This window comes from Panthera tigris, chromosome A1 (assembly GCF_018350195.1).
Source record: "Panthera tigris isolate Pti1 chromosome A1, P.tigris_Pti1_mat1.1, whole genome shotgun sequence".
NCBI lineage: Eukaryota > Metazoa > Chordata > Mammalia > Carnivora > Felidae > Panthera > Panthera tigris.
In genome coordinates, this window is record NC_056660.1 from 213,818,542 (window position 1) to 213,837,318 (window position 18,777).

Sequence of the window (18,777 nt, forward strand, 5' to 3'; positions counted from 1 at the left end):
ATGAGCACGGAATGTTTTTCCATTTCTTTGTATCTTCTTCAATTTCCTTCATAAGTTTTCTATAGTTTTCAGCATACAGATCTTTTACATCTGTGGTTAGGTTTATCCCTAGGTATTTTATGCTTCTTGGTGCAATTGTGAATGGGATCAGTTTCTTTATTTGTCTTTCTGCTGCTTCATTATGAATGTATAAGAATGCAACTGATTTCTGTACATTGATTTTGTATCCTGCAACTTTGCTGAATTCATGTATCAGTTCTAGCAGACTTTTAGTGGAGTCTGTTGGGTTTTCCATGTATAATATCATGTCATCTGCAAAAAGCGAAAGCTTGACTTCATCTTTGCCAATTTTGATGCCTTTGATTTCCTTTTATTGTCTGCTGATGCTAGAACTTCCAACACTATGTTAAACAACAGCGGTGAGAGTGAACATTCCTGTCGTGTTCCTGATCTCAGGGGGAGAGCTCTCAGTTTTTCCCCATTGAGGATGATATTAGCTGTGGGCTTTTCATAAATGGCTTTTATGATGTTTAAGTATGTTCCTTCTAGCCCGACTTTCTCAAGGGTTTTTATTAAGAAAGAATGCCGAATTTTGTCAAATGCTTTTTCCGCATCGATTGACAGGATATGGTTCTTATCTTTTCTTTTATTAATGTGATGTATCACATTGCTTTGTGAATGCTGAACCAGCCCTGCAGCCCAAGAATGAATCCCATTTGATCAAGGTGAATAATTCTTTTTATATGCTGTTGAATTCGATTTGCTAGTATCTTATTGAGAATTTTTGCATCCATATTCATTAGGGATATTGGCCTGTAGTTCTCTTTTTTTGCTGGGTCTCAGTCTGGTTTAGGAATCAAAGTAATGCTGGCTTCATAGAATGAGTCTGGAAGTTTTCCTTCCCTTTCTACTTTTTGGAATAGCTTGAGAAGGATAGGTATTATCTCTGCTTTAAATGTCTGGTAGAATTCCCCAGGGAAGCCATCTGGTCCTGGACTCTTATTTGTTGGGAGATTTTTGATGACTGATTCAATTTCTTCGCTGGTTATGGGTCTGTTCAAGTTTTCTATTTCTTCCTGTTTGAGTTTTGGAAGTATGTGGGTGCTTAGGAATATGTCTGTTTCTTCCAGGTTGTCCAGTTTGTTTGCATATAATTTTTCATAGTACTCTCTGATAATTGCTTGTATTTCTGAGGGATTGGTTGTATAATTCCATTTTCATTCATGATTTTATCTATTTGGGTCATCTCCCTTTTCTGTTTGAGAAGACTGGCTAGAGGTTGATCAATTTTGTTTATTTTTTCAAAAAAACAACTCTTGGTTTAATTGATCTACTCTGCAGTTTTTTTAGATTCTATATTGTTTATTTCTGCTCTGATCTTTATTATTTCTCTTCTTCTGCCGGGTTTGGGGTGTCTTTGTTGTTCTGCTTCTATTTCCTTTAGGTGTGCTGTTAGATTTTATATTTGGGATTTTTCTTGTTTCTTGAGATAGGCCTGGATTGCAATGTATTTTCCTCTCAGGACTGCCTTCGCTGCATCCCAAAGCGTTTGGATTGTTGTATTTTCATTTTCATTTGTTTCCATATATTTTTTAATGTCTTCTCTAACTGCCTTGTTGACCCGTTCATTCTTTAGTAGGTTGTTCTTTAACCTCCATGCTTTTGGAGGTTTTCCAGACTTTTTTCCTGTGGTTGATTTCAAGCTTCATAGCATTGTGGTCTGAAAGTGTGCATGGTATGATCTCAATTCTTGTATACTTATGAAGGGCTGTTTTGTGACCCAGTATGTGATCTATCTTGGAGAATGTTCCATGTGCACTTGAGAAGAAAGTATATTCTGTTGCTTTCGGATGCAGAGTTCTAAATATATCTGTCAAGTCCATCTGATCCAATGTCTCATTCAGGGCCCTTGTTTCTTTATTTATCCTGTGTCTAGATGATCTATCCATTGTTGTAAGTGGGGTATTAAAGCCCCCTGCAATTACCACATTTTTATCAATAAGGTTGCTTATGTTTGTGATTAATTATTTTATACATTTGGGGGTTCTTGTATTCGGTGCACAATTTATAATTGTTAGCTCTTCCTGATGGATAGACCCTGTAATTATTATATAATGCCCTTCTTCGTCTTTTGTTACAGCCTTTAATTTAAAGTCTAGTTTGTCTCGTATAAGTATGACTGCTCCAGCTTTCTTTTGACTTCCAGTAGCATGATAGGTAGTTCTCCATCCCCTCACTTTCAGTATGAAGGTGTCCTCATGTCTAAAATAAGTCTCTTGTAGACAGCAAATAGATGGGTCTTGTTTTTTGTTTTTTTTTAATCCATTCTGATACCCTGTCTTTTGATTGGAGCATTTAGTCCATTTACATTCAGAGTTATTATTGAAAGATATGGGTTTAGAGTCATTGTGATGTCTGTAGGTTTCATGCTTGTAGTGATGTCTCTGGTATTTTGTGGTCCTTGCAATATTTCAGTCACAGAATCCCCCTTAGGATCTCTTGTAGGACTGGTTTAGTGGTGATGAATTCCTTCAGTTTTTGTTTGTTTGGGAAAACCTTTATATCTCCTATTCTGAATGATAGACTTGTTGGATAAAGGATTCTCGGCTGCGTATTTTTTCTGTTCATCACATTGAAGATTTCCTGCCATTCCTTTCTGGCCTGCCAAGTTTCAGTAGATAGGTCTGCCACTACTCTTATATGTCTTTCTTTGTAAGTTAGAGCCTATTTATCCCTAGCTGCTTTCAGAATTTTCTCTTTATCCTTGTATTTTGCCAGTTTCACTATGATATGTCATGCAGAAGATTGATTCAAGTTATGTCTGAAGGGAGTTCTCTGTGCCTCTTGGATTTCAATGCCTTTTTCCTTCCCCAGATCAGGGAAGTTCTCAGCTATGATTTGTTCAAGTATACTTTCAGCCCCTTTCTCTCTCTCTTCTTTTTCTGGAATTCCTATGATATGGATACTGTTCCGTTTGATTGCATCACTTAGCTCTCTAATTCTCCCCTCATACTCCTGTTTTTTTTTAATCTTTTTCTCAGCTTCCTCTTTTTCCATAATTTTATCTTCTAATTCACCTATTCTCTCCTCTGCCTCTTCAATCTGTACTATGGCCGCCTCCATTTTATTTTGCATTTTATTTTATTTTTTTATTTTAATTTTATGACTATTAGAATATTAGAGTAATTTTAATATTATTCTAAATTCTTGTTCTGTTATATTGCTTAAATCGTTTTTGATCAATTCATTAGCTGTTGCTACTTCCTGGAGTTTCTTGTGAGGAGAATTTTTCCATCTCATCATTTTGGATAGTCCCTGCGGTGGCTCCCAACTGCAGGGCACTTCTCCTATGCCCTCTGGAGTAACTCCTGTTGGTGGGCGGGGCCGCAGTCAGACCAGATGTCTGCCCCCAGCCCGCTGCTGGGGCCAGGGTCAGACTGGTGTGTACCTTATCTTCCCTTCTCCCAAGGGCAGGACTCACTGTGCAGTGGTGAGGCCCCTGCCTGGGCTCTTGCACACTGCCAGGCCTGTGGTGCTGCTTTGATGGGATCTGGCGTATTAGCTGGGGTGGATCCGCAAGGTGCACAGGGGCCGGAGGGGCAGGGTTAGCCCGCTTTGCCCTGTGTGGTTCCCTGTGGGAGGGGCCCCGCAGCACTAGGAGGGAGGCATGCCCATCGAAGGGATGGATCCACAGAAGCACAGTGTTGGGTGTTTATTGGGGCAAGCAAGTTCAGTGACGGTAACTGGTTCCCTTTGGAATTTTGGCTGGGGAATGGGAGAGGGAGATGGCGCTGGCCAGTGCCTCTGTTCCCTGCCGAACTGACCTCTGTCTTCCAGGGCTCAGCAACTCTCCCTCCCGGTGTCCTCTCGCCCTCCTGCTGTCTGAGCAGAGCTGTTGACTTTTAACATTCCAGATGTTAAGTCCCACTAGCTGTCAGAACTCACACAGTCTGGCCCCTCCACTTCTGCAAGCCAGACTCAGGGGCTCTGCCTTGCTGGGCAGGCCACCCTTCCACCGCCCTGGCTCCCTCCCGCCAGTCCCTGTAGCATACACCACCTCTCCGCCCTTCCTACCCTCTTTCGTGGGCCTCCTGTCTACGCTTGGCTCCGGAGAGTCCATTCTGCTAGTCTTCTGGTGGTTTTCTTGGTTATTTAGGCAGATGTGGGTGTAATCTAAGCAATCAGCAGGAGGAGGTGAGCCCATTTTCCTCCTACGACACCATCTTTAGCAGTCCCCTCTGTTTTACTAATGTTAACCAAAAATTAACTTCATTCATGATGGCTTTCCTTTTTATCAAAATACTTCTGTCAATTGATTCTTTTTGCAGGTCTTTTTTTTAAAGATTTTATTTATTTATTTATTTATTTATTTATTTACTTACTTACTTATTATTTATTTTTAATAAATAAAACTCGAACTCACAGACCGTGAGATCATGACCTGAGCTGAAGGCAGACGCTCAACCGACTGTGCCACCCAGGTGCCCCAAAGGAGGCATAAAGGAGGTTTTAAAGTGTAGCAGTAGCACAGCGGAAGGCGTATAGAAGAAGAATGATGGAGGAGAGGAATTCGAGCCGGAATATGGAGTCTGCTTAGCAAAATCCACATGGGCTCCTCATTCAATGGGTAATGGAAGGTAGCAGTGAGAAGATAGGCGAGAAATAGGAGACTAAGGGAGGATACCAACACAAAATAGTTGACTCTCCAAGCACTACATGTGAAAAGAATAGAAGCTAGATATTTACAGGCAAATAATAATAAAAATTCAAATGTGCATATATTAAAAAGATATTTCTGACAAAAAATATAAGCATTGAACTGAAACTAATATTACACTGTATGTTAATTAACTGGAATTTAAATTAAAAAAAAACAAGCAATTATGACATGACACTTTGCCCGTGTGGGTATTTGTGCTATAAATTAAAACCTCTGTATTCCATTTGGGATCAGCTGCCTAACACCTGTCCTGATGCACTTCCTGCCAGTCAACAACACCCACTCAGACACTGAAATATACCAGGAGCCTTTCTGTTGCCTCATTCTTAAATTTGAATGAATTTTAAAAATCTAAAAAATATTTGAAGAAAAAATAAAAGATCAGCATAATCTGAAAACCAGCCCTAGTGCAGACAGAGATAATTAAGAGAACAGAAATAAACTTAAAAAAAATATCTCATGATTGCAGTGAAATTTGAGATGCTATTTTTTTGGAGAAACACAAATATTAAAAATAATCCATATAAAATGTAGTATAACTAAGTTATTAACTCATTATATGTATGATAATACCAGAAATACAAAATACTAAACAAATTTTTCAAGAAAGGAAATGTAATCATAACACATTGCCTGACAGTACATTAAACAACAATTATAAAGTCACAAGAATGCATATTCTGGCTTACTGAGTTTTCAACATTTAAAACCAACAAAAGAACAAGGAGACATTCTAATTATGATTATGCAGCAGAGTATAAGTTCTGCCGCTGATGTAAAATGATAACAGAAAAGATATATTTCCTAACACCTTAATTTTATCAAGGGTCCATTACAATGGAACATCCAGACAGGGCTATATCAGCATATTATTTAGATATTCAAAAATAGCTATCAGAAAAATGAAAACATGTAAACAGTTAATAGTAATTCTTCAAGTGAGAGTAACAGAGGGTGAGCAGTGGAGAAGGAGGGAGACCATTGGCTTTTGAGCCCATAGGATTTTAAATTATGAGAATGTATTATTTTAATAAGAATAATAAATCAAACTTAGATTAAAATATGGATCATCTCTCAAAAGACTTTGGAAAGATATATAAGAAGTCTTCATATATTTTCCTTTTAGAGGTTGAAATTATTTAATTCCATCTTTCTAATTTCAAATTTAGGAAGGTTCATACACTGTGAATTTTGAGTACAGATATATTCCCTAACTATTTTTTTGTATCCTCAGCCTCTAGTACATACTTTGTATAGCACAGGTACTCAAATGTTGGTACTTCCCATAGAAACAAGCACTCAAATGTTGGTAATGCATCAGAAAGACATGATTAATTGAGATCACATTAATATTCATTAAAATCTATTTACTAAATTAATAATAAGATAGTTGGAGAAAGATGACTGAAGTGTGTACTATGTTCTTCTGTGTAAAGTTCTCTCCTTGCAAACAGGCATATGCACCATACACATATTTATTCACACTGAAATATGTATTATGTGTGGATATTGATTTAAATCTTTTATATTTTCTTTATGTATTAACATCAGTCATTGATTTTTTTTAATTCAAAAGATAATTGAGCTTTCTATAGAAAATATGTGGAATTTCATGAGCTCTCAATCATGCAAGTTAAAACTGTTATCTGAAGTTTACCTAAATCAATTATTGGCATTGATACCTTACTTTAAGTAGAGACAAATGAATGTATCAGTAATGATTCCAAACAAGAAGTCTTAAACATAGCCTGGGTCTTCTCAGAAAATTTGGTTATTTTTATTTTTTGCATGCTTAATAATGCACACTAATCAGATTTTTTTCTAGCTTTGAAAAGAGTAAACATACGCTTATTCTTTTATTTTTCTCTTTTTCAGGGAATGCTTATCTTAGTCACAATTAACCTGGATCACTGGTTTATTTCCTTGTGAATCCTGAAGAGGAATGATCATAGTCTTCCTGGACTATTATCTTTGTATTGTCTATTATTAGAGGTCCAGACTTGCCAAATATTAAGCCATCCTTTATTAGGATGGTAAGCAGATTTCCATATGTGAAATGAATCATAGGTACTTCTGTCTTTTAATGAAAATACTGTATTTGCCCAGGATCCCACCAGTAGAACATGTTTTAACATGTGAGATTAGGAAAGAAGCAAGAACATACTGTCAAGATTTAAGGGAAAAATAATTTTCTCACTAAGCCATCAAACCTAGGAGAGTATTTTTTGATAGAATGTGGATGCAAATAAGGTCACTTGCTCATAACTTTTATTTTTCCTGAGGGCTGCTTGCTTGACTTCTAATTCTGTATCCCTACAAGACTGTGACTTTCTGAGGGGAATTTCTACCTCTTGTTTCATGGAAAGATTGAGGTAGCAAAATAGTTTGTAATAAGAAAGAATTCAACCTTTGCCCTGAACACAAAATAAACCTTCCGCATACTTTCCAAAGCTCAGCAAAACTTGGGTACATTGTTTAAAAGTGTGTGTATAGGTGAAACTCCATAACTTTTAATTCTGTCAGGGTCTGGAGACAATCAATGTGAAAAATGAGCAGAAAACGATTCTAGAAGAAATTTTTAATCTCTCTAGATGTAAGAATGAATACATGAACAGTGTCTGAGCTCCTGTTTGGATTAAATAATATTCTTCTGATTTGTTCCATATTTAATAAGAGAGGTAAATAACTCAGAACACAATGCCAACTTTTCCTTTCAACCCCAAGATCCTTTGAGGATATGTGCAAAGTGGTTACATTCTTTTAAATTTCTATTTATTAAACAAACTTAAATTGAAGTATTCACGTCTATTCTTATTAAAAGCTACGAATAGAAAAAAAATGTCCAGGGGTGCCTGAGTGGCTCAGGCCTATTATTATTATTTCCAATTCCTTGTCTCCCTCTCTCTCTGCCCCTCTTCCGCTCATGCTCTGTCTCTCTCTCTCTCTCTCTCTCTCAAAAATAAACATTAAAAATATTTACAGAAGAAATCATATGTCATTTTCCGAAATCTAGTTATCATGTAAGCAAATATGACATCTGACAATAATTGCAAATGGGAAGAAAAATAATATATATGGGAAAAGCTTTATTTAAATTTTTAAAAATAATTTTATCCTTATCACACACTTAGGTAGATGTATACACAGTATAAAGACATATGGGATTAAAATCTAAGTCATTGCTTAATTAAAGATGAATAATCAAGTTATTTCTTATCATTCAATATACTGTAAAACCTTGGTTTGGGAGCATAAATTGTTCAGAAACATGCTTGTAATCCAAAGCACTTGTAAATCAAGGTGAATTTCAAGACCCATTGGCTCAGTTGTGATCATGTGACCTTTGGCATCATGTACTACTTGTATTGCAAGACATCACTCGTTTATCAGGTTAGAATTTATTAGAAATGTTTGCTACAGGGGCACCTGGGTGGCTGAGTCGGTTAAGCGTCTGACTTTGGCTCAGGTCATGATCTCACAGTTTGTGAGTTCAAGCCCTGCGTCGACCTCTATGCGGACAGCTCAGGGCCTGGAGTCTGCTTCTGATTCTGTGTCTCCCTCCCCTCAGCTCCTCCCCTCTCACACCCTGTCTCTCTCTCAAAATAAATAAAGATTTAAAAAAAATTAAAAAAAAAAAAAGAAATGTTTGCTCCTGTTGCAGAATACTTACAGAACAAGTTACTCACAGTCCAAGGTTTTACTGTATTTGTTTCCATGTATGTGATAATGCTTTAACTTATTAAAAATAGGTCAATTTCTGTAGCTAGAACTTTATAGAAAGAGAAAGAAAAAAAGACAATCACTAGTTGGGAATGGAATGGCATAATAAGAATAGCAGGGATATTTAAAATTTTTTTTAAGTTTATTTATTTTGAGAAAGGCAGATAGCAGAAGTGGGGTAGGGGCAGAAAAAGAGGGAGAAAGAATACCAAGCAGGCTCTGCACAGGCAGTTTGGAGCCTGATGTGGGGCTCAAACTCACAAAATTGTGAGCTGAAACCGAGTTGGGTGCTTAACCAACTGAGCCACCCAGGTGCTCCTGATAGCAGGGATATTTTAATGTAAATAAGTAGATCTTATTAACAAATAAAAAATGTAAATAGATGGAGAATTAATACAATTTCCATCAATTCACAGATTTTTTAAAATTTTAAGTGAATTGCTAGTTATCAAGTTCTATTTTTCTTTCTGTCTTATTTCTAGGGTTTCATATATAAAATCATAGTATATTCTCCTTTGGGTCTGACTTCTTTCACTCTACAATACTTTTTTTTTTACTTTTATTTTTTTTTAAGTTTTATTTATTTATTTTGAAAGAGGAAGAGAGCATGAGCAGGGGAGGGGCAGAGATAGAAGGGAAGAGAGAGAATCTTAAGCAGGCTTCGTGCAGTCAGCATGAAGCCTGATGCGGGGCTTGAACTCACAAACTGTGAGATCATACCCTGCGCCAAAATCAAGAGTCTGATGCTTAAGTGACTGAGCCACCCAGACTCCCCTCACTCTATAATACTTGTATATGCATCCATCTTTTTGCATGATTAATAGTTGTTCATTTTTTTAATGTTTATTTATTTTTGATAGAGACAGGGAGAGAATCCCAAGCAAGCCCCACACTGTCAGCACAGAGCCAAACACAGGGATTGAACCCACAAATGGTGAGATCATGACCTGAGCCAAAACCAACAAAATCTGGAGATGAACACTTAACCCACTGAGCCACCCAGGTGCCCCAGTAGTATGTTCATTTTCCTTGCTGAGTAGTATTCTGGATTGTTATTGAGCTATGGGATTTATATTATTTATTCTTAACAGTGTTTTACAGAATTCATAAAGGTATGGGATTTTCTTTATATGCAGTTTTTCATTACAAAATCAATTTTGTTGATAAATTGTACAGCCATTTAGATTTCCTATTTTATTTTCGAGTCAGTTTTGGTAATTTGTGTCTTGCAAGTAGTTTGTCAGTTTCCTTTAGATTGCTGGATTTATTGGCATTATTTATTATATTATTTCATTATCCTGGTAATGTCTGTTGGATCTGTAAATCTCTCCTATTCCTGATATTAGTAAGTTGTGTCTTTTTTTTTTTTGATGATTTTTAACTACAGACGTATAAATGTTTTTAATCTTTTCAGAGAACTACATTTTGGTTTTATTGTTTTCCCCCTATTTTTCTTTGTATTTTCTGTTTTCTCTTTCATTAGCTTCTCTTATTTATTTATTTTCTTTTTTCTACTTATTTGGATTTAATTTGCTCAAATTCTTCTAAAAAAACTAGAAAAACAATGGATTCTTAAATCACTGATTTTAATTTTTTCTTATTTTCTGATAGGAGTATTTAAAACAAATCATAACTCTAATCACTGTTGTAACTGTCTCCCACAGACTTTGATATGTTGTGTTTTTATTTTTTACTCAATTCAACATATTAAAAAAAATTTTTTTAATGTTTATTTTATTTTTGAGAGAGAGAGACAGAGTATGAGTGGGGGAGGGGCAGAGAGCGAGGGAGACAGAATCTGAAGCAAGTTCCAGGCTCTGAGCTGCCAGTACAGAACCTGATGTGGGACTTGAACCTATGAAACATGAGATCATGACCTGAGCCAAAGTCAGATGCTTAACCAACTGAGCCACCCACACACCCCTAAGATATTTTCTAATTAACCATATGATTTCTTCCTTGATCTATGATTAATTTACTTTTCTGTTTAAATTTTAAAATATTTATAATTTTCAAGATATCTTTCTGTAACTGATTTCCGATTTAATATTATAGTCTGAGCACATTCCTACACAATTGAATAATTTTGGAACTATCCAGACTTTTCAATTTTGTCAAAAAGTCTGTATGCTACTTGGAAAAAAATGTGTATTACCCTGTCATTAGACGGGTATATTAGTTTTTTCAGGCAGTTGTAACAAATTACCACAAACTGGGTGACTTAACAGAAATTTATTTTCTCACCATTCAGGAGACCAGAACTCTAAATCAAGTGTGACAGGATTTGCTTCTTCTGAAGGCACTGTGGGAGAAGCCATTCCATGCCTCTCTTCTAGTTTTGGGTGGTTGCCAACAATTGTTGGTATTCTTTGGTTTATAGAAGTAGCTTTAACCTTATGCCTCTATCTTTATATCATCTTATTCTCTTTATCTTCCTCTTATAGTCTTTATAAGGACAATGTCATTGGACCAAGGCCCTGTCCTGATCCAGGATGATCTCATCTTAAGATTCTTATCTTAATTACATGTGCACAAGCTCTTATTCCAAATAAGTTTACATTTTGAGGTTCTAGGTGGACGTGAATTTGGTGGGGACACTATACCACAGACTATAGTGAGTGGGTGCTTCATAAAGGCCAGTTAGGTTCAGTTGGTGGATGGTATAGTTCATGTTTTCTCTCTCCTTATTTATGTGTCTGCTTATTTTACCAGTATTAGCTAGTGAGAGAAGTGTTAATATCTCCAACCACAACTGTAGATTTATTTCTTCTGTCAGTTCTTTCAGTTTTTGCTTCACGCATTTTGAACATTTAGGTTTATAATGTCTATCCCTGTTATTACTCCTTGTCCTGGAGTCTACTTTCTGATATTAATCTTACCACTCATATTTCTTTTGATTAGTATGTGCATGATATGTCTCTTTCTATTATTTTACTTTTATCTACTCCTTGTCTTTTTTGCTTAAGATGTATCTCTGTTTAGATGACAAAGAGTTCTGTCTTGCCTGTATCCAATCTTACAAGGGCTACCTTTTAATGGATTTATTTAATTATTTTCATTGTAATCATTGGAATTTGGAGGTTGAAATCTACCCTCTTAGTCTTTGTTTTCTATCTGTCTCATTTATTATTTAATTCTTATTTCCTCTTTGCCTTCATTCATTTTTTGTCATTTCTGGATCTGTCTGGTATTTTCCCCCTTGATGATTATGGGTCATGTTTGTTTTTTTGTTTTTGTTCATCTGGTATTTTTTATTGGCATATTGCCATTATGTACTTTATATTGTTGAATGTGCACGGTTTTGTTGTTGTTGTTGTTTTGTTTTGTTTTCCTTTAAAGAGTCTTAGACTTTGTTCTTGTGTTTAGTTAGGTTATTTGTAGCAAGTCTGATCCTTTTAACATTTTTTTAAGCCATTAAAAGATGGTCTGTTATAACCTTTACGCTAGGTTCATTTAGCCCCAGAACTAAGGCCTGGGCTTTCTGTCATCTTGCAGTCAACAAGGTTTCTAGTTGAAGCCTTGGCTAGTGAGAATTTAAAGACTCATTGGCTTTTAGAGTAGTCCTGTAAATTATTCAACTTATAGCTCTCCTATAATTGTTCTTTCCTTGAAAGTTGTTCAATATTCAGCATAATGGGATTTTACTGGAATGTACAGATTGTTACTCAACGAAAGATTCAAGGAGGCTCCTGTGAATATTATAGAGGGCTCTCCCTGAAAACTCCTCCTTTGCACTCTTACAGTCCTACAAATTCTGCACATTGAATATTATTGTCTTAAGTGACTATTTAAACATTTTCCTTTTTCTCCATGCCTTTTGTCAATTATCTTCTCTTCATTACCAGCTGCTGTCTTTGTTTTCTAGATTATTGAGAAAACTTGAACAATAAGAAGGTAACTTTGGTAAGCTTTTATGACCACAGTTGCCTATACTTAGGCATCTGAACACATGTGCGTTGTCTTCTGTCTTATTACCTTGAATGAGTGGTCTATGCTATTCACAATGATATATGGCTGCACGTGTGCAGTAGGAGTCATCTACTCGCACTTACTCAAGGACATTGCTCCAGTAACTGTTCCGTCTTTCTCTTGATTCAGCAGTGCCTTTTTTCCCAGCATACAATATCCTACACTTAAAAACAAAGCAACCCATGCCCCTCCCATCAGTCCACGACCATCTCCATCAATTGCTCCCATTTCCCTGCTTCTCTGTATAAGTAAATTCCTCAAAAGATAATCTGTACTCCTCTTTATTTCCTCCTGTCTCACTTTCCTTTGAATTTAGTCTAATCAACCTTTTGTCTTTACCATTCCATTGAAACTGTTTTTGTCAAGTCACCAGTAACCTCAAAATTGCCACAATGAATCTAATGCAGGTGAGGGTAGCCTAAACCCTGAGCCCACGGTATTCATCAGTTATCAGAATTTGCAGTAATTGATCAGCCTCTTTTTTCTTGATACACTTCTTTCACTTGGCCCCCAAGACAGTTTTCTATAGGCCTTTACCCTACCTCACCACCTGCTCCTACTGGGTCTCCTTTGCTGATCTCTCCCCTACAACTCTTCACCCTTAGAATGCTCCACGGCTTATTTCTTGAAGCTCTTCTCTATATTTACTCTCTAAATTGTATCATCCTATTTCATGGCTATGTATTCTATTTACGAGCTGATGGCTCCCAAATTTATATCTCAAAGCCAGACTACTCACTAAGTTCCAGGCTTATATGAAGCTGACTATCCAAAAGATTTATTTGGATGTATAATAAATATCTCATAATTAACATGTTTGAAATCAAAGTCCTGATGTTGCTTCCAGACCTCCTTCTCTCTTCTTATCACCTCAACATTCAACACTCCCAGCTCCTGAGACCAAGAGCCTGGAAGCAGCCTTGACTTTACTCTTTTCCTCACTACGTATCCAGTTCATCTACAAATTCTGATGCTTCTGCCTTCAGAATATACCTCAAGTCTATCTCTTTTCTGCTGCTTGTGCTGCCACTTCTCTGGAAAGGCTACCACAATTTCTTCTACTCCACTGAAATAGAGCCTAGCCAGTTTCCATGCCTCTTTGTCTCACTCCTCCTTTGCTGCTACTTTCCACATTACAACCAGAGATGCACCTTGTAAATGAGGCCATCTTTCTGTTGTATCGGTCCAATATCTTTCCTCTGTATTGAGAGTAAAAACCCAATTTAGTGTACGTGTTACCTCCTGTTCTTTTCTCCTGTCACTTCTCTTTGATTGTTCCTTTCTATCCACAAGCTCACGTCCTTGATGTTTACCAAACATACACTCCTGTCAGCACCGGATATTCTCTCTGCTGGACTTATTAGGCACACAGTAAATATTGACTAATTGAAAGAACTAAAGTAGGTGGAGTATATAACTTGGCTAATAAAGCACCCCAAGTTTAGGGCAGAATAAGGACTAGTAATCTCTTTCTACAGTATTTTTCTCTAGATACCCCAAATTTAAAATTCAAACAATGAATGTATTTTCACAGTAGAAACATGTTATATATTCAGACAGACATGGGTTTTATATTTTGACTTTCTGATTAATTCTGCCTTACAACCTATTTATTCTCAAATCCTATCTGTATAGTTTTAGTATTTTCGAAAAAATGTCTTATGTGATCATGGATGCTACTAAAGATCTTTCCATAGATTCCTCTTGATTGTAGGGAGAAATTTAAATTGTGCTAGTTTCTTATTAAAATAAGAAACAATAAAACAATCTGTCTATCTAAAGTTTTACTCAGAAAAATACGCTAAAAGGAAGTATATGTAGATGATTTACAACATAGGATTAAATTCTAAAGAAACACATTCAACATGACTAGCATAATTTTGGCACATAAGCAAGGTGATGTTTTATTCTTTAACTTCTATAAAGAGTTAGCAATGAATTTCTGTTCATTTGGATGGTACCACAATTATATCATTGAGCAGTTCTTCCTAATTCCATATCACCAGCTGAAAAGAACAAATTGTATTTCAGTGAGAAAGAAATAGCTACACCCTTCCTCAATTCTGCCATAATTCAATTTCCTCTGCTGGCTGCTCTAGTCCACTCCTGACTGATGGTAGGCAGCAACATATGGCGACATTGAGAGAATTTATAAAATAACTCTGCTAATGGTAACAAACAAATAAACAATCAGGAAGACCCAACAGTCAGGGAGAATTAATAAAGCTGGCAAATGCTTGGTTAGTAGAGCTTCTCACAGGGAACAAAGCCAAGTGTCTGCACATATCTTGGTTGAGCTTTCTCTCATCAGGCAGAGCATATTAATTTCCAGGGCTGCACTCAATTTAATATAGTTGGAAATATAAGCACTTATTACTAAGGCCTCCATATTTCTTTTGCTCTGAGTGATTTCCCAAAATTGAACTCCCAAAAACCAAATACATAAACTATGATACTCTTAGCAGAATGCAAAATCTAATTATTTCGTATTGCAATGCAACAAACAACTAACAATAACAAAAAATGGACAATCCTTGCCCAAACATTTTGAGGTTGAATGACTAGAATGTGCCTTCTATGTCTTATTAACAGTAAGTCATTTTAGACTTCTAATGGTTCTATTATACAGTAAAAATAAGTGTATGCTTTGAAAATTAATTTGCTTATACCAAACTAGTTTCTACGTTCCTCTCTCTGTCTTTTTAGTGACAAGTACTCCTTTAAGTTTTTTTTTTCAATTTCTGTTATCATAATACTTAGGAAAAAGATTAAAATTTTCCTAATCAAAAAATACAAGAAAACAAAGGAAAATATCATTATTTTAGAAGAATAGATTTTCCTTCTTTGGTTATGTGCCTTCACTTTTAACTTTGTCTACTTCTTCTAGACTTTACAGGTTAAGAAAACGTCTTATCTTTTTGTCTCAAACTAGAATTTTCAGCTCAGACACACCATATAGATCTATTTCCTTTTCCAATTGTGATGCTTATTCTCATGTGGTTCTTTGCAATGTGGAGTTGTTTGTTCTGGGTTTCTAGGTTTTTAATGTAGTTTGAGTCTATTTAAAATTATCAAAGTTTCAGATTTGATACTTCAATGAATATCTTCATGTTTTTTCTTTGTAAGATATGAACTTACTTCCTCCTTCTATGATGAGGGAAAGGATTATCAATTGTTCTCAAACTTAAGTTCAGATGCTAATCACCAAAGAGAATTTATTTTTTTATTTTTTTATTTTTATTTATTTATTTTTTACCAAGGGGAATTTAAAACAACAGCAATAACAATATCAGCAGCAAAACAAACTAAAATTGAACTCTAGATAAATAGTAGTAGACTTCAGACAAGTGAAAATTGTAATCTTTGAGACTGACGTCCAGGTAGCAGCATTTATTTTGAAGTTTATAGGTGACTCAAGGGTTAAAGCACAGCGAGGGTTAAAACCACTGAGTGGGAGGTTGTGTGATGTTACAGCCTAAGCTTACCATCCCTTTGTGTGTCACCTATGAGGTGACAGAGTTTGGGGCTTCTCAAACTTCAAGCTTCTCACAATACAAGTTGTGAAACCCAAAGCTTCCTAGCTTCCAGCTTGGATTTCCTCGTTAGTTTTTCCCCATTTCCTTCTAGCTGGGGAGGAGTGTGTTAAGGCAAACCAAATAAATTCACCAACATTCAAAGGGATCGCTGGATGAATGTTCCAAAGTTTTAGTCTTAGCACATCTGGAGCTTTGAGCTGAATGATTTGAATCTTGGAAGGAATTTAATCCTGGGTAGCATTCCACCTCAATTATCTCTCTTATATATTATACTTCAGGCTCCTCTGTTCAACAACAATCTCCTCTAGTCTTATCTTATATTGACTTGTCTTTCATTATCAGCAGGATAAACTATAAGGGCAAGAGTTTTGAGGAAAGAAAGACCTGTTGTGATTTCTTTTTTTCCCCCTGAAATGTGCTTTCTAGCTTTGTAGAAGAGGTAGCAGTACCTTTTCCTGGGATCGCTTCAAGGACAACACAAAGCCATGCATGTGAGATGCCTGGTATAGAGTTTGATACATAAAAATGACTATCCTTTCTAACCTGCTGCACACTCATGCATCCCCAAGAATATAGGCCCTTTTGTAAGCTGACTTCCCCATCCTGAACCTTTTTTGTCTCCACCCCCCAACCCCCACCATAGACTCTTCATAATCCTGGCTGCCACTAAAATCAGATTCTTCTCTAAAATCGCAGTATCCCTGTGGTCTTCCTAAGTGGTGATGCTCAAGTTCCCATATCCCCTCTATTATTTTCATATTACATCTCCTTGAATAAATATGTAAGCATATTAGAAAATTTATGATACTTCAAAACAATGCAATTGAAATTACTAAATGTATTTGGATAACTAACTCTTTTTCTAGGCACTTGTTCTGTGCCCAAGGACTAAAGCACTGTAAATGGTCAGCACTCAGATACAGCTGGTGGTTGCAGTGTTACTGATTATATTCTGCCTAAAACCTAAATGTGCTTTTGTCCATGCCTAGATTTAAGTGGATTTCCTAACCAGCCAGAAAGACCCTTACTGATGCTGTGGATTTATGTACTAATAGGATTTAACACTTCCCCCAAATTAAAAACAAAACAAAACAAAACAAAACAAAAAACTGATTCATTCTCAGATCATTAAAGCTGTTATGGGTTGAGATAGCATGTTCTACTTCATGGTATATCCCGTGCAGAAAGGTGGGCCAAAGGACAGCTGAGGGTGCCCAGGGCGAATATCTCTAGGAAGTAATTCTGCAATGAAGAGAAAAGCTGACTGTACCCTGAGTCAGAAACCTTACAATTAGGTCTGGTATGTCCATTACCTGGCTATGATGACTCAAATCTGTTTGTTAACTCTGAAGGCCAGACAGTTCTCATCTGTAAGCATTCATGTAATGTGTGCCTTGTGCCCTAAATTCCATTAAACACTAGAAAGTATAGCTATAAAGTTTAAGGAGTTTATGATTTAACTGGAGGGAGGCCTTCAGGCATGACAAAGGACAAAATAAAATGGTATACTTTCATTCTACTTATTTGCTTATAAACTCAGTATTATTGCAAAAGCACAAAGAGAGCAACATCGTTGCTACCAGCTGTCGTCAGTGACGACCCACATACCACTACAAAAGATTGTTGGGAGAATTAAGTTGAACAAAGGGTTGCTACGGATTTTAAAGTGTAGATGTTCAAAATGAAGTGTAAGATATCTTTGTAAACATAGTTATATGATTAAATGCTGTTTTTCTATGAAACCAGAAATCTATTGCTGAGATTTTTATGTTACAGCCACAGTTATTTCCTTTGAATTGAAAACATATAAGAGTAAATTCACCAATGAGTCAGTCTGCCTTTTGTTCTCTGAAATAATCACCTAGAAAGCAGGTGGCCTTTATGGGGCTTTATGGTTTCTTCCAGTGTTATGTGATGTGCTTTCATCATTCACTGTCTATTGCCACAAATCCATTCAGATTTAGTTTCTTTGGTATAAAATTTTTTATCTTTTCCATTAAACAGCAAAGGTCATTTGACAACAAAATTTTGGACAACGCCCAAATATAATTCCAGGCAAATTACCAACATTATGGGCGAGGCACTGAGGGTCTGCAGATCCTTCATAAATGGTCAAAGTCAGATCTGTGATGGAATTGATTAATAGTTTGCATTTGCATAGGATCTTCAAGGCTGTGAATGCACAGAGTTTGCAAACTTTGCCTGTCATGAAGGTGAAGAACAGACCTGAAACATAACAACCATATGCTGGCACATAGGGATTTGTTAGACTGAAGTGTTGCATTTAATTGAAAATATAAGAGAATGTTAAGTAAGAAGAGTGCAATTATGTGAATTGGAATAGTGCCGGGCCTCTTTTTCTGTCCTGGGGGCATTATGGACTCCCGAGAAGTGGCCAGATTGTCAGTGCTGAGGCTTACATGTGAAGGACACCACGGGAGCAACTAGTCACAGGGGACAGTTATAAAGCGAGAGTGGGGATTTTATTTCTTACAGTGAGATGGCCCTTCATCTAGATGACAATACAATCATAGGGTGGAGTGACCTAGAGAAAAGATCCCTGTGTGAGCACTCTTTCCATTTTATTCTTTCATTCGAAATCTCAGAACTGACTATGAAATTTGGCTTAAAGTTTACAAACTGAAGTATTGCCCAAATAAAAATAATATAATGTAGGATTAAGGAGAGGATTCTGGAGTACTAACCACTTCCAATGAACTATACATATTTCCAACTAGCTGCATATATTTTAGAGGCGAATTACTCAGGAGACAGGACAGATAAGTTCACTTTATATTTTGGAGCTGAAGAAAATACATATGAAAGAGTAAA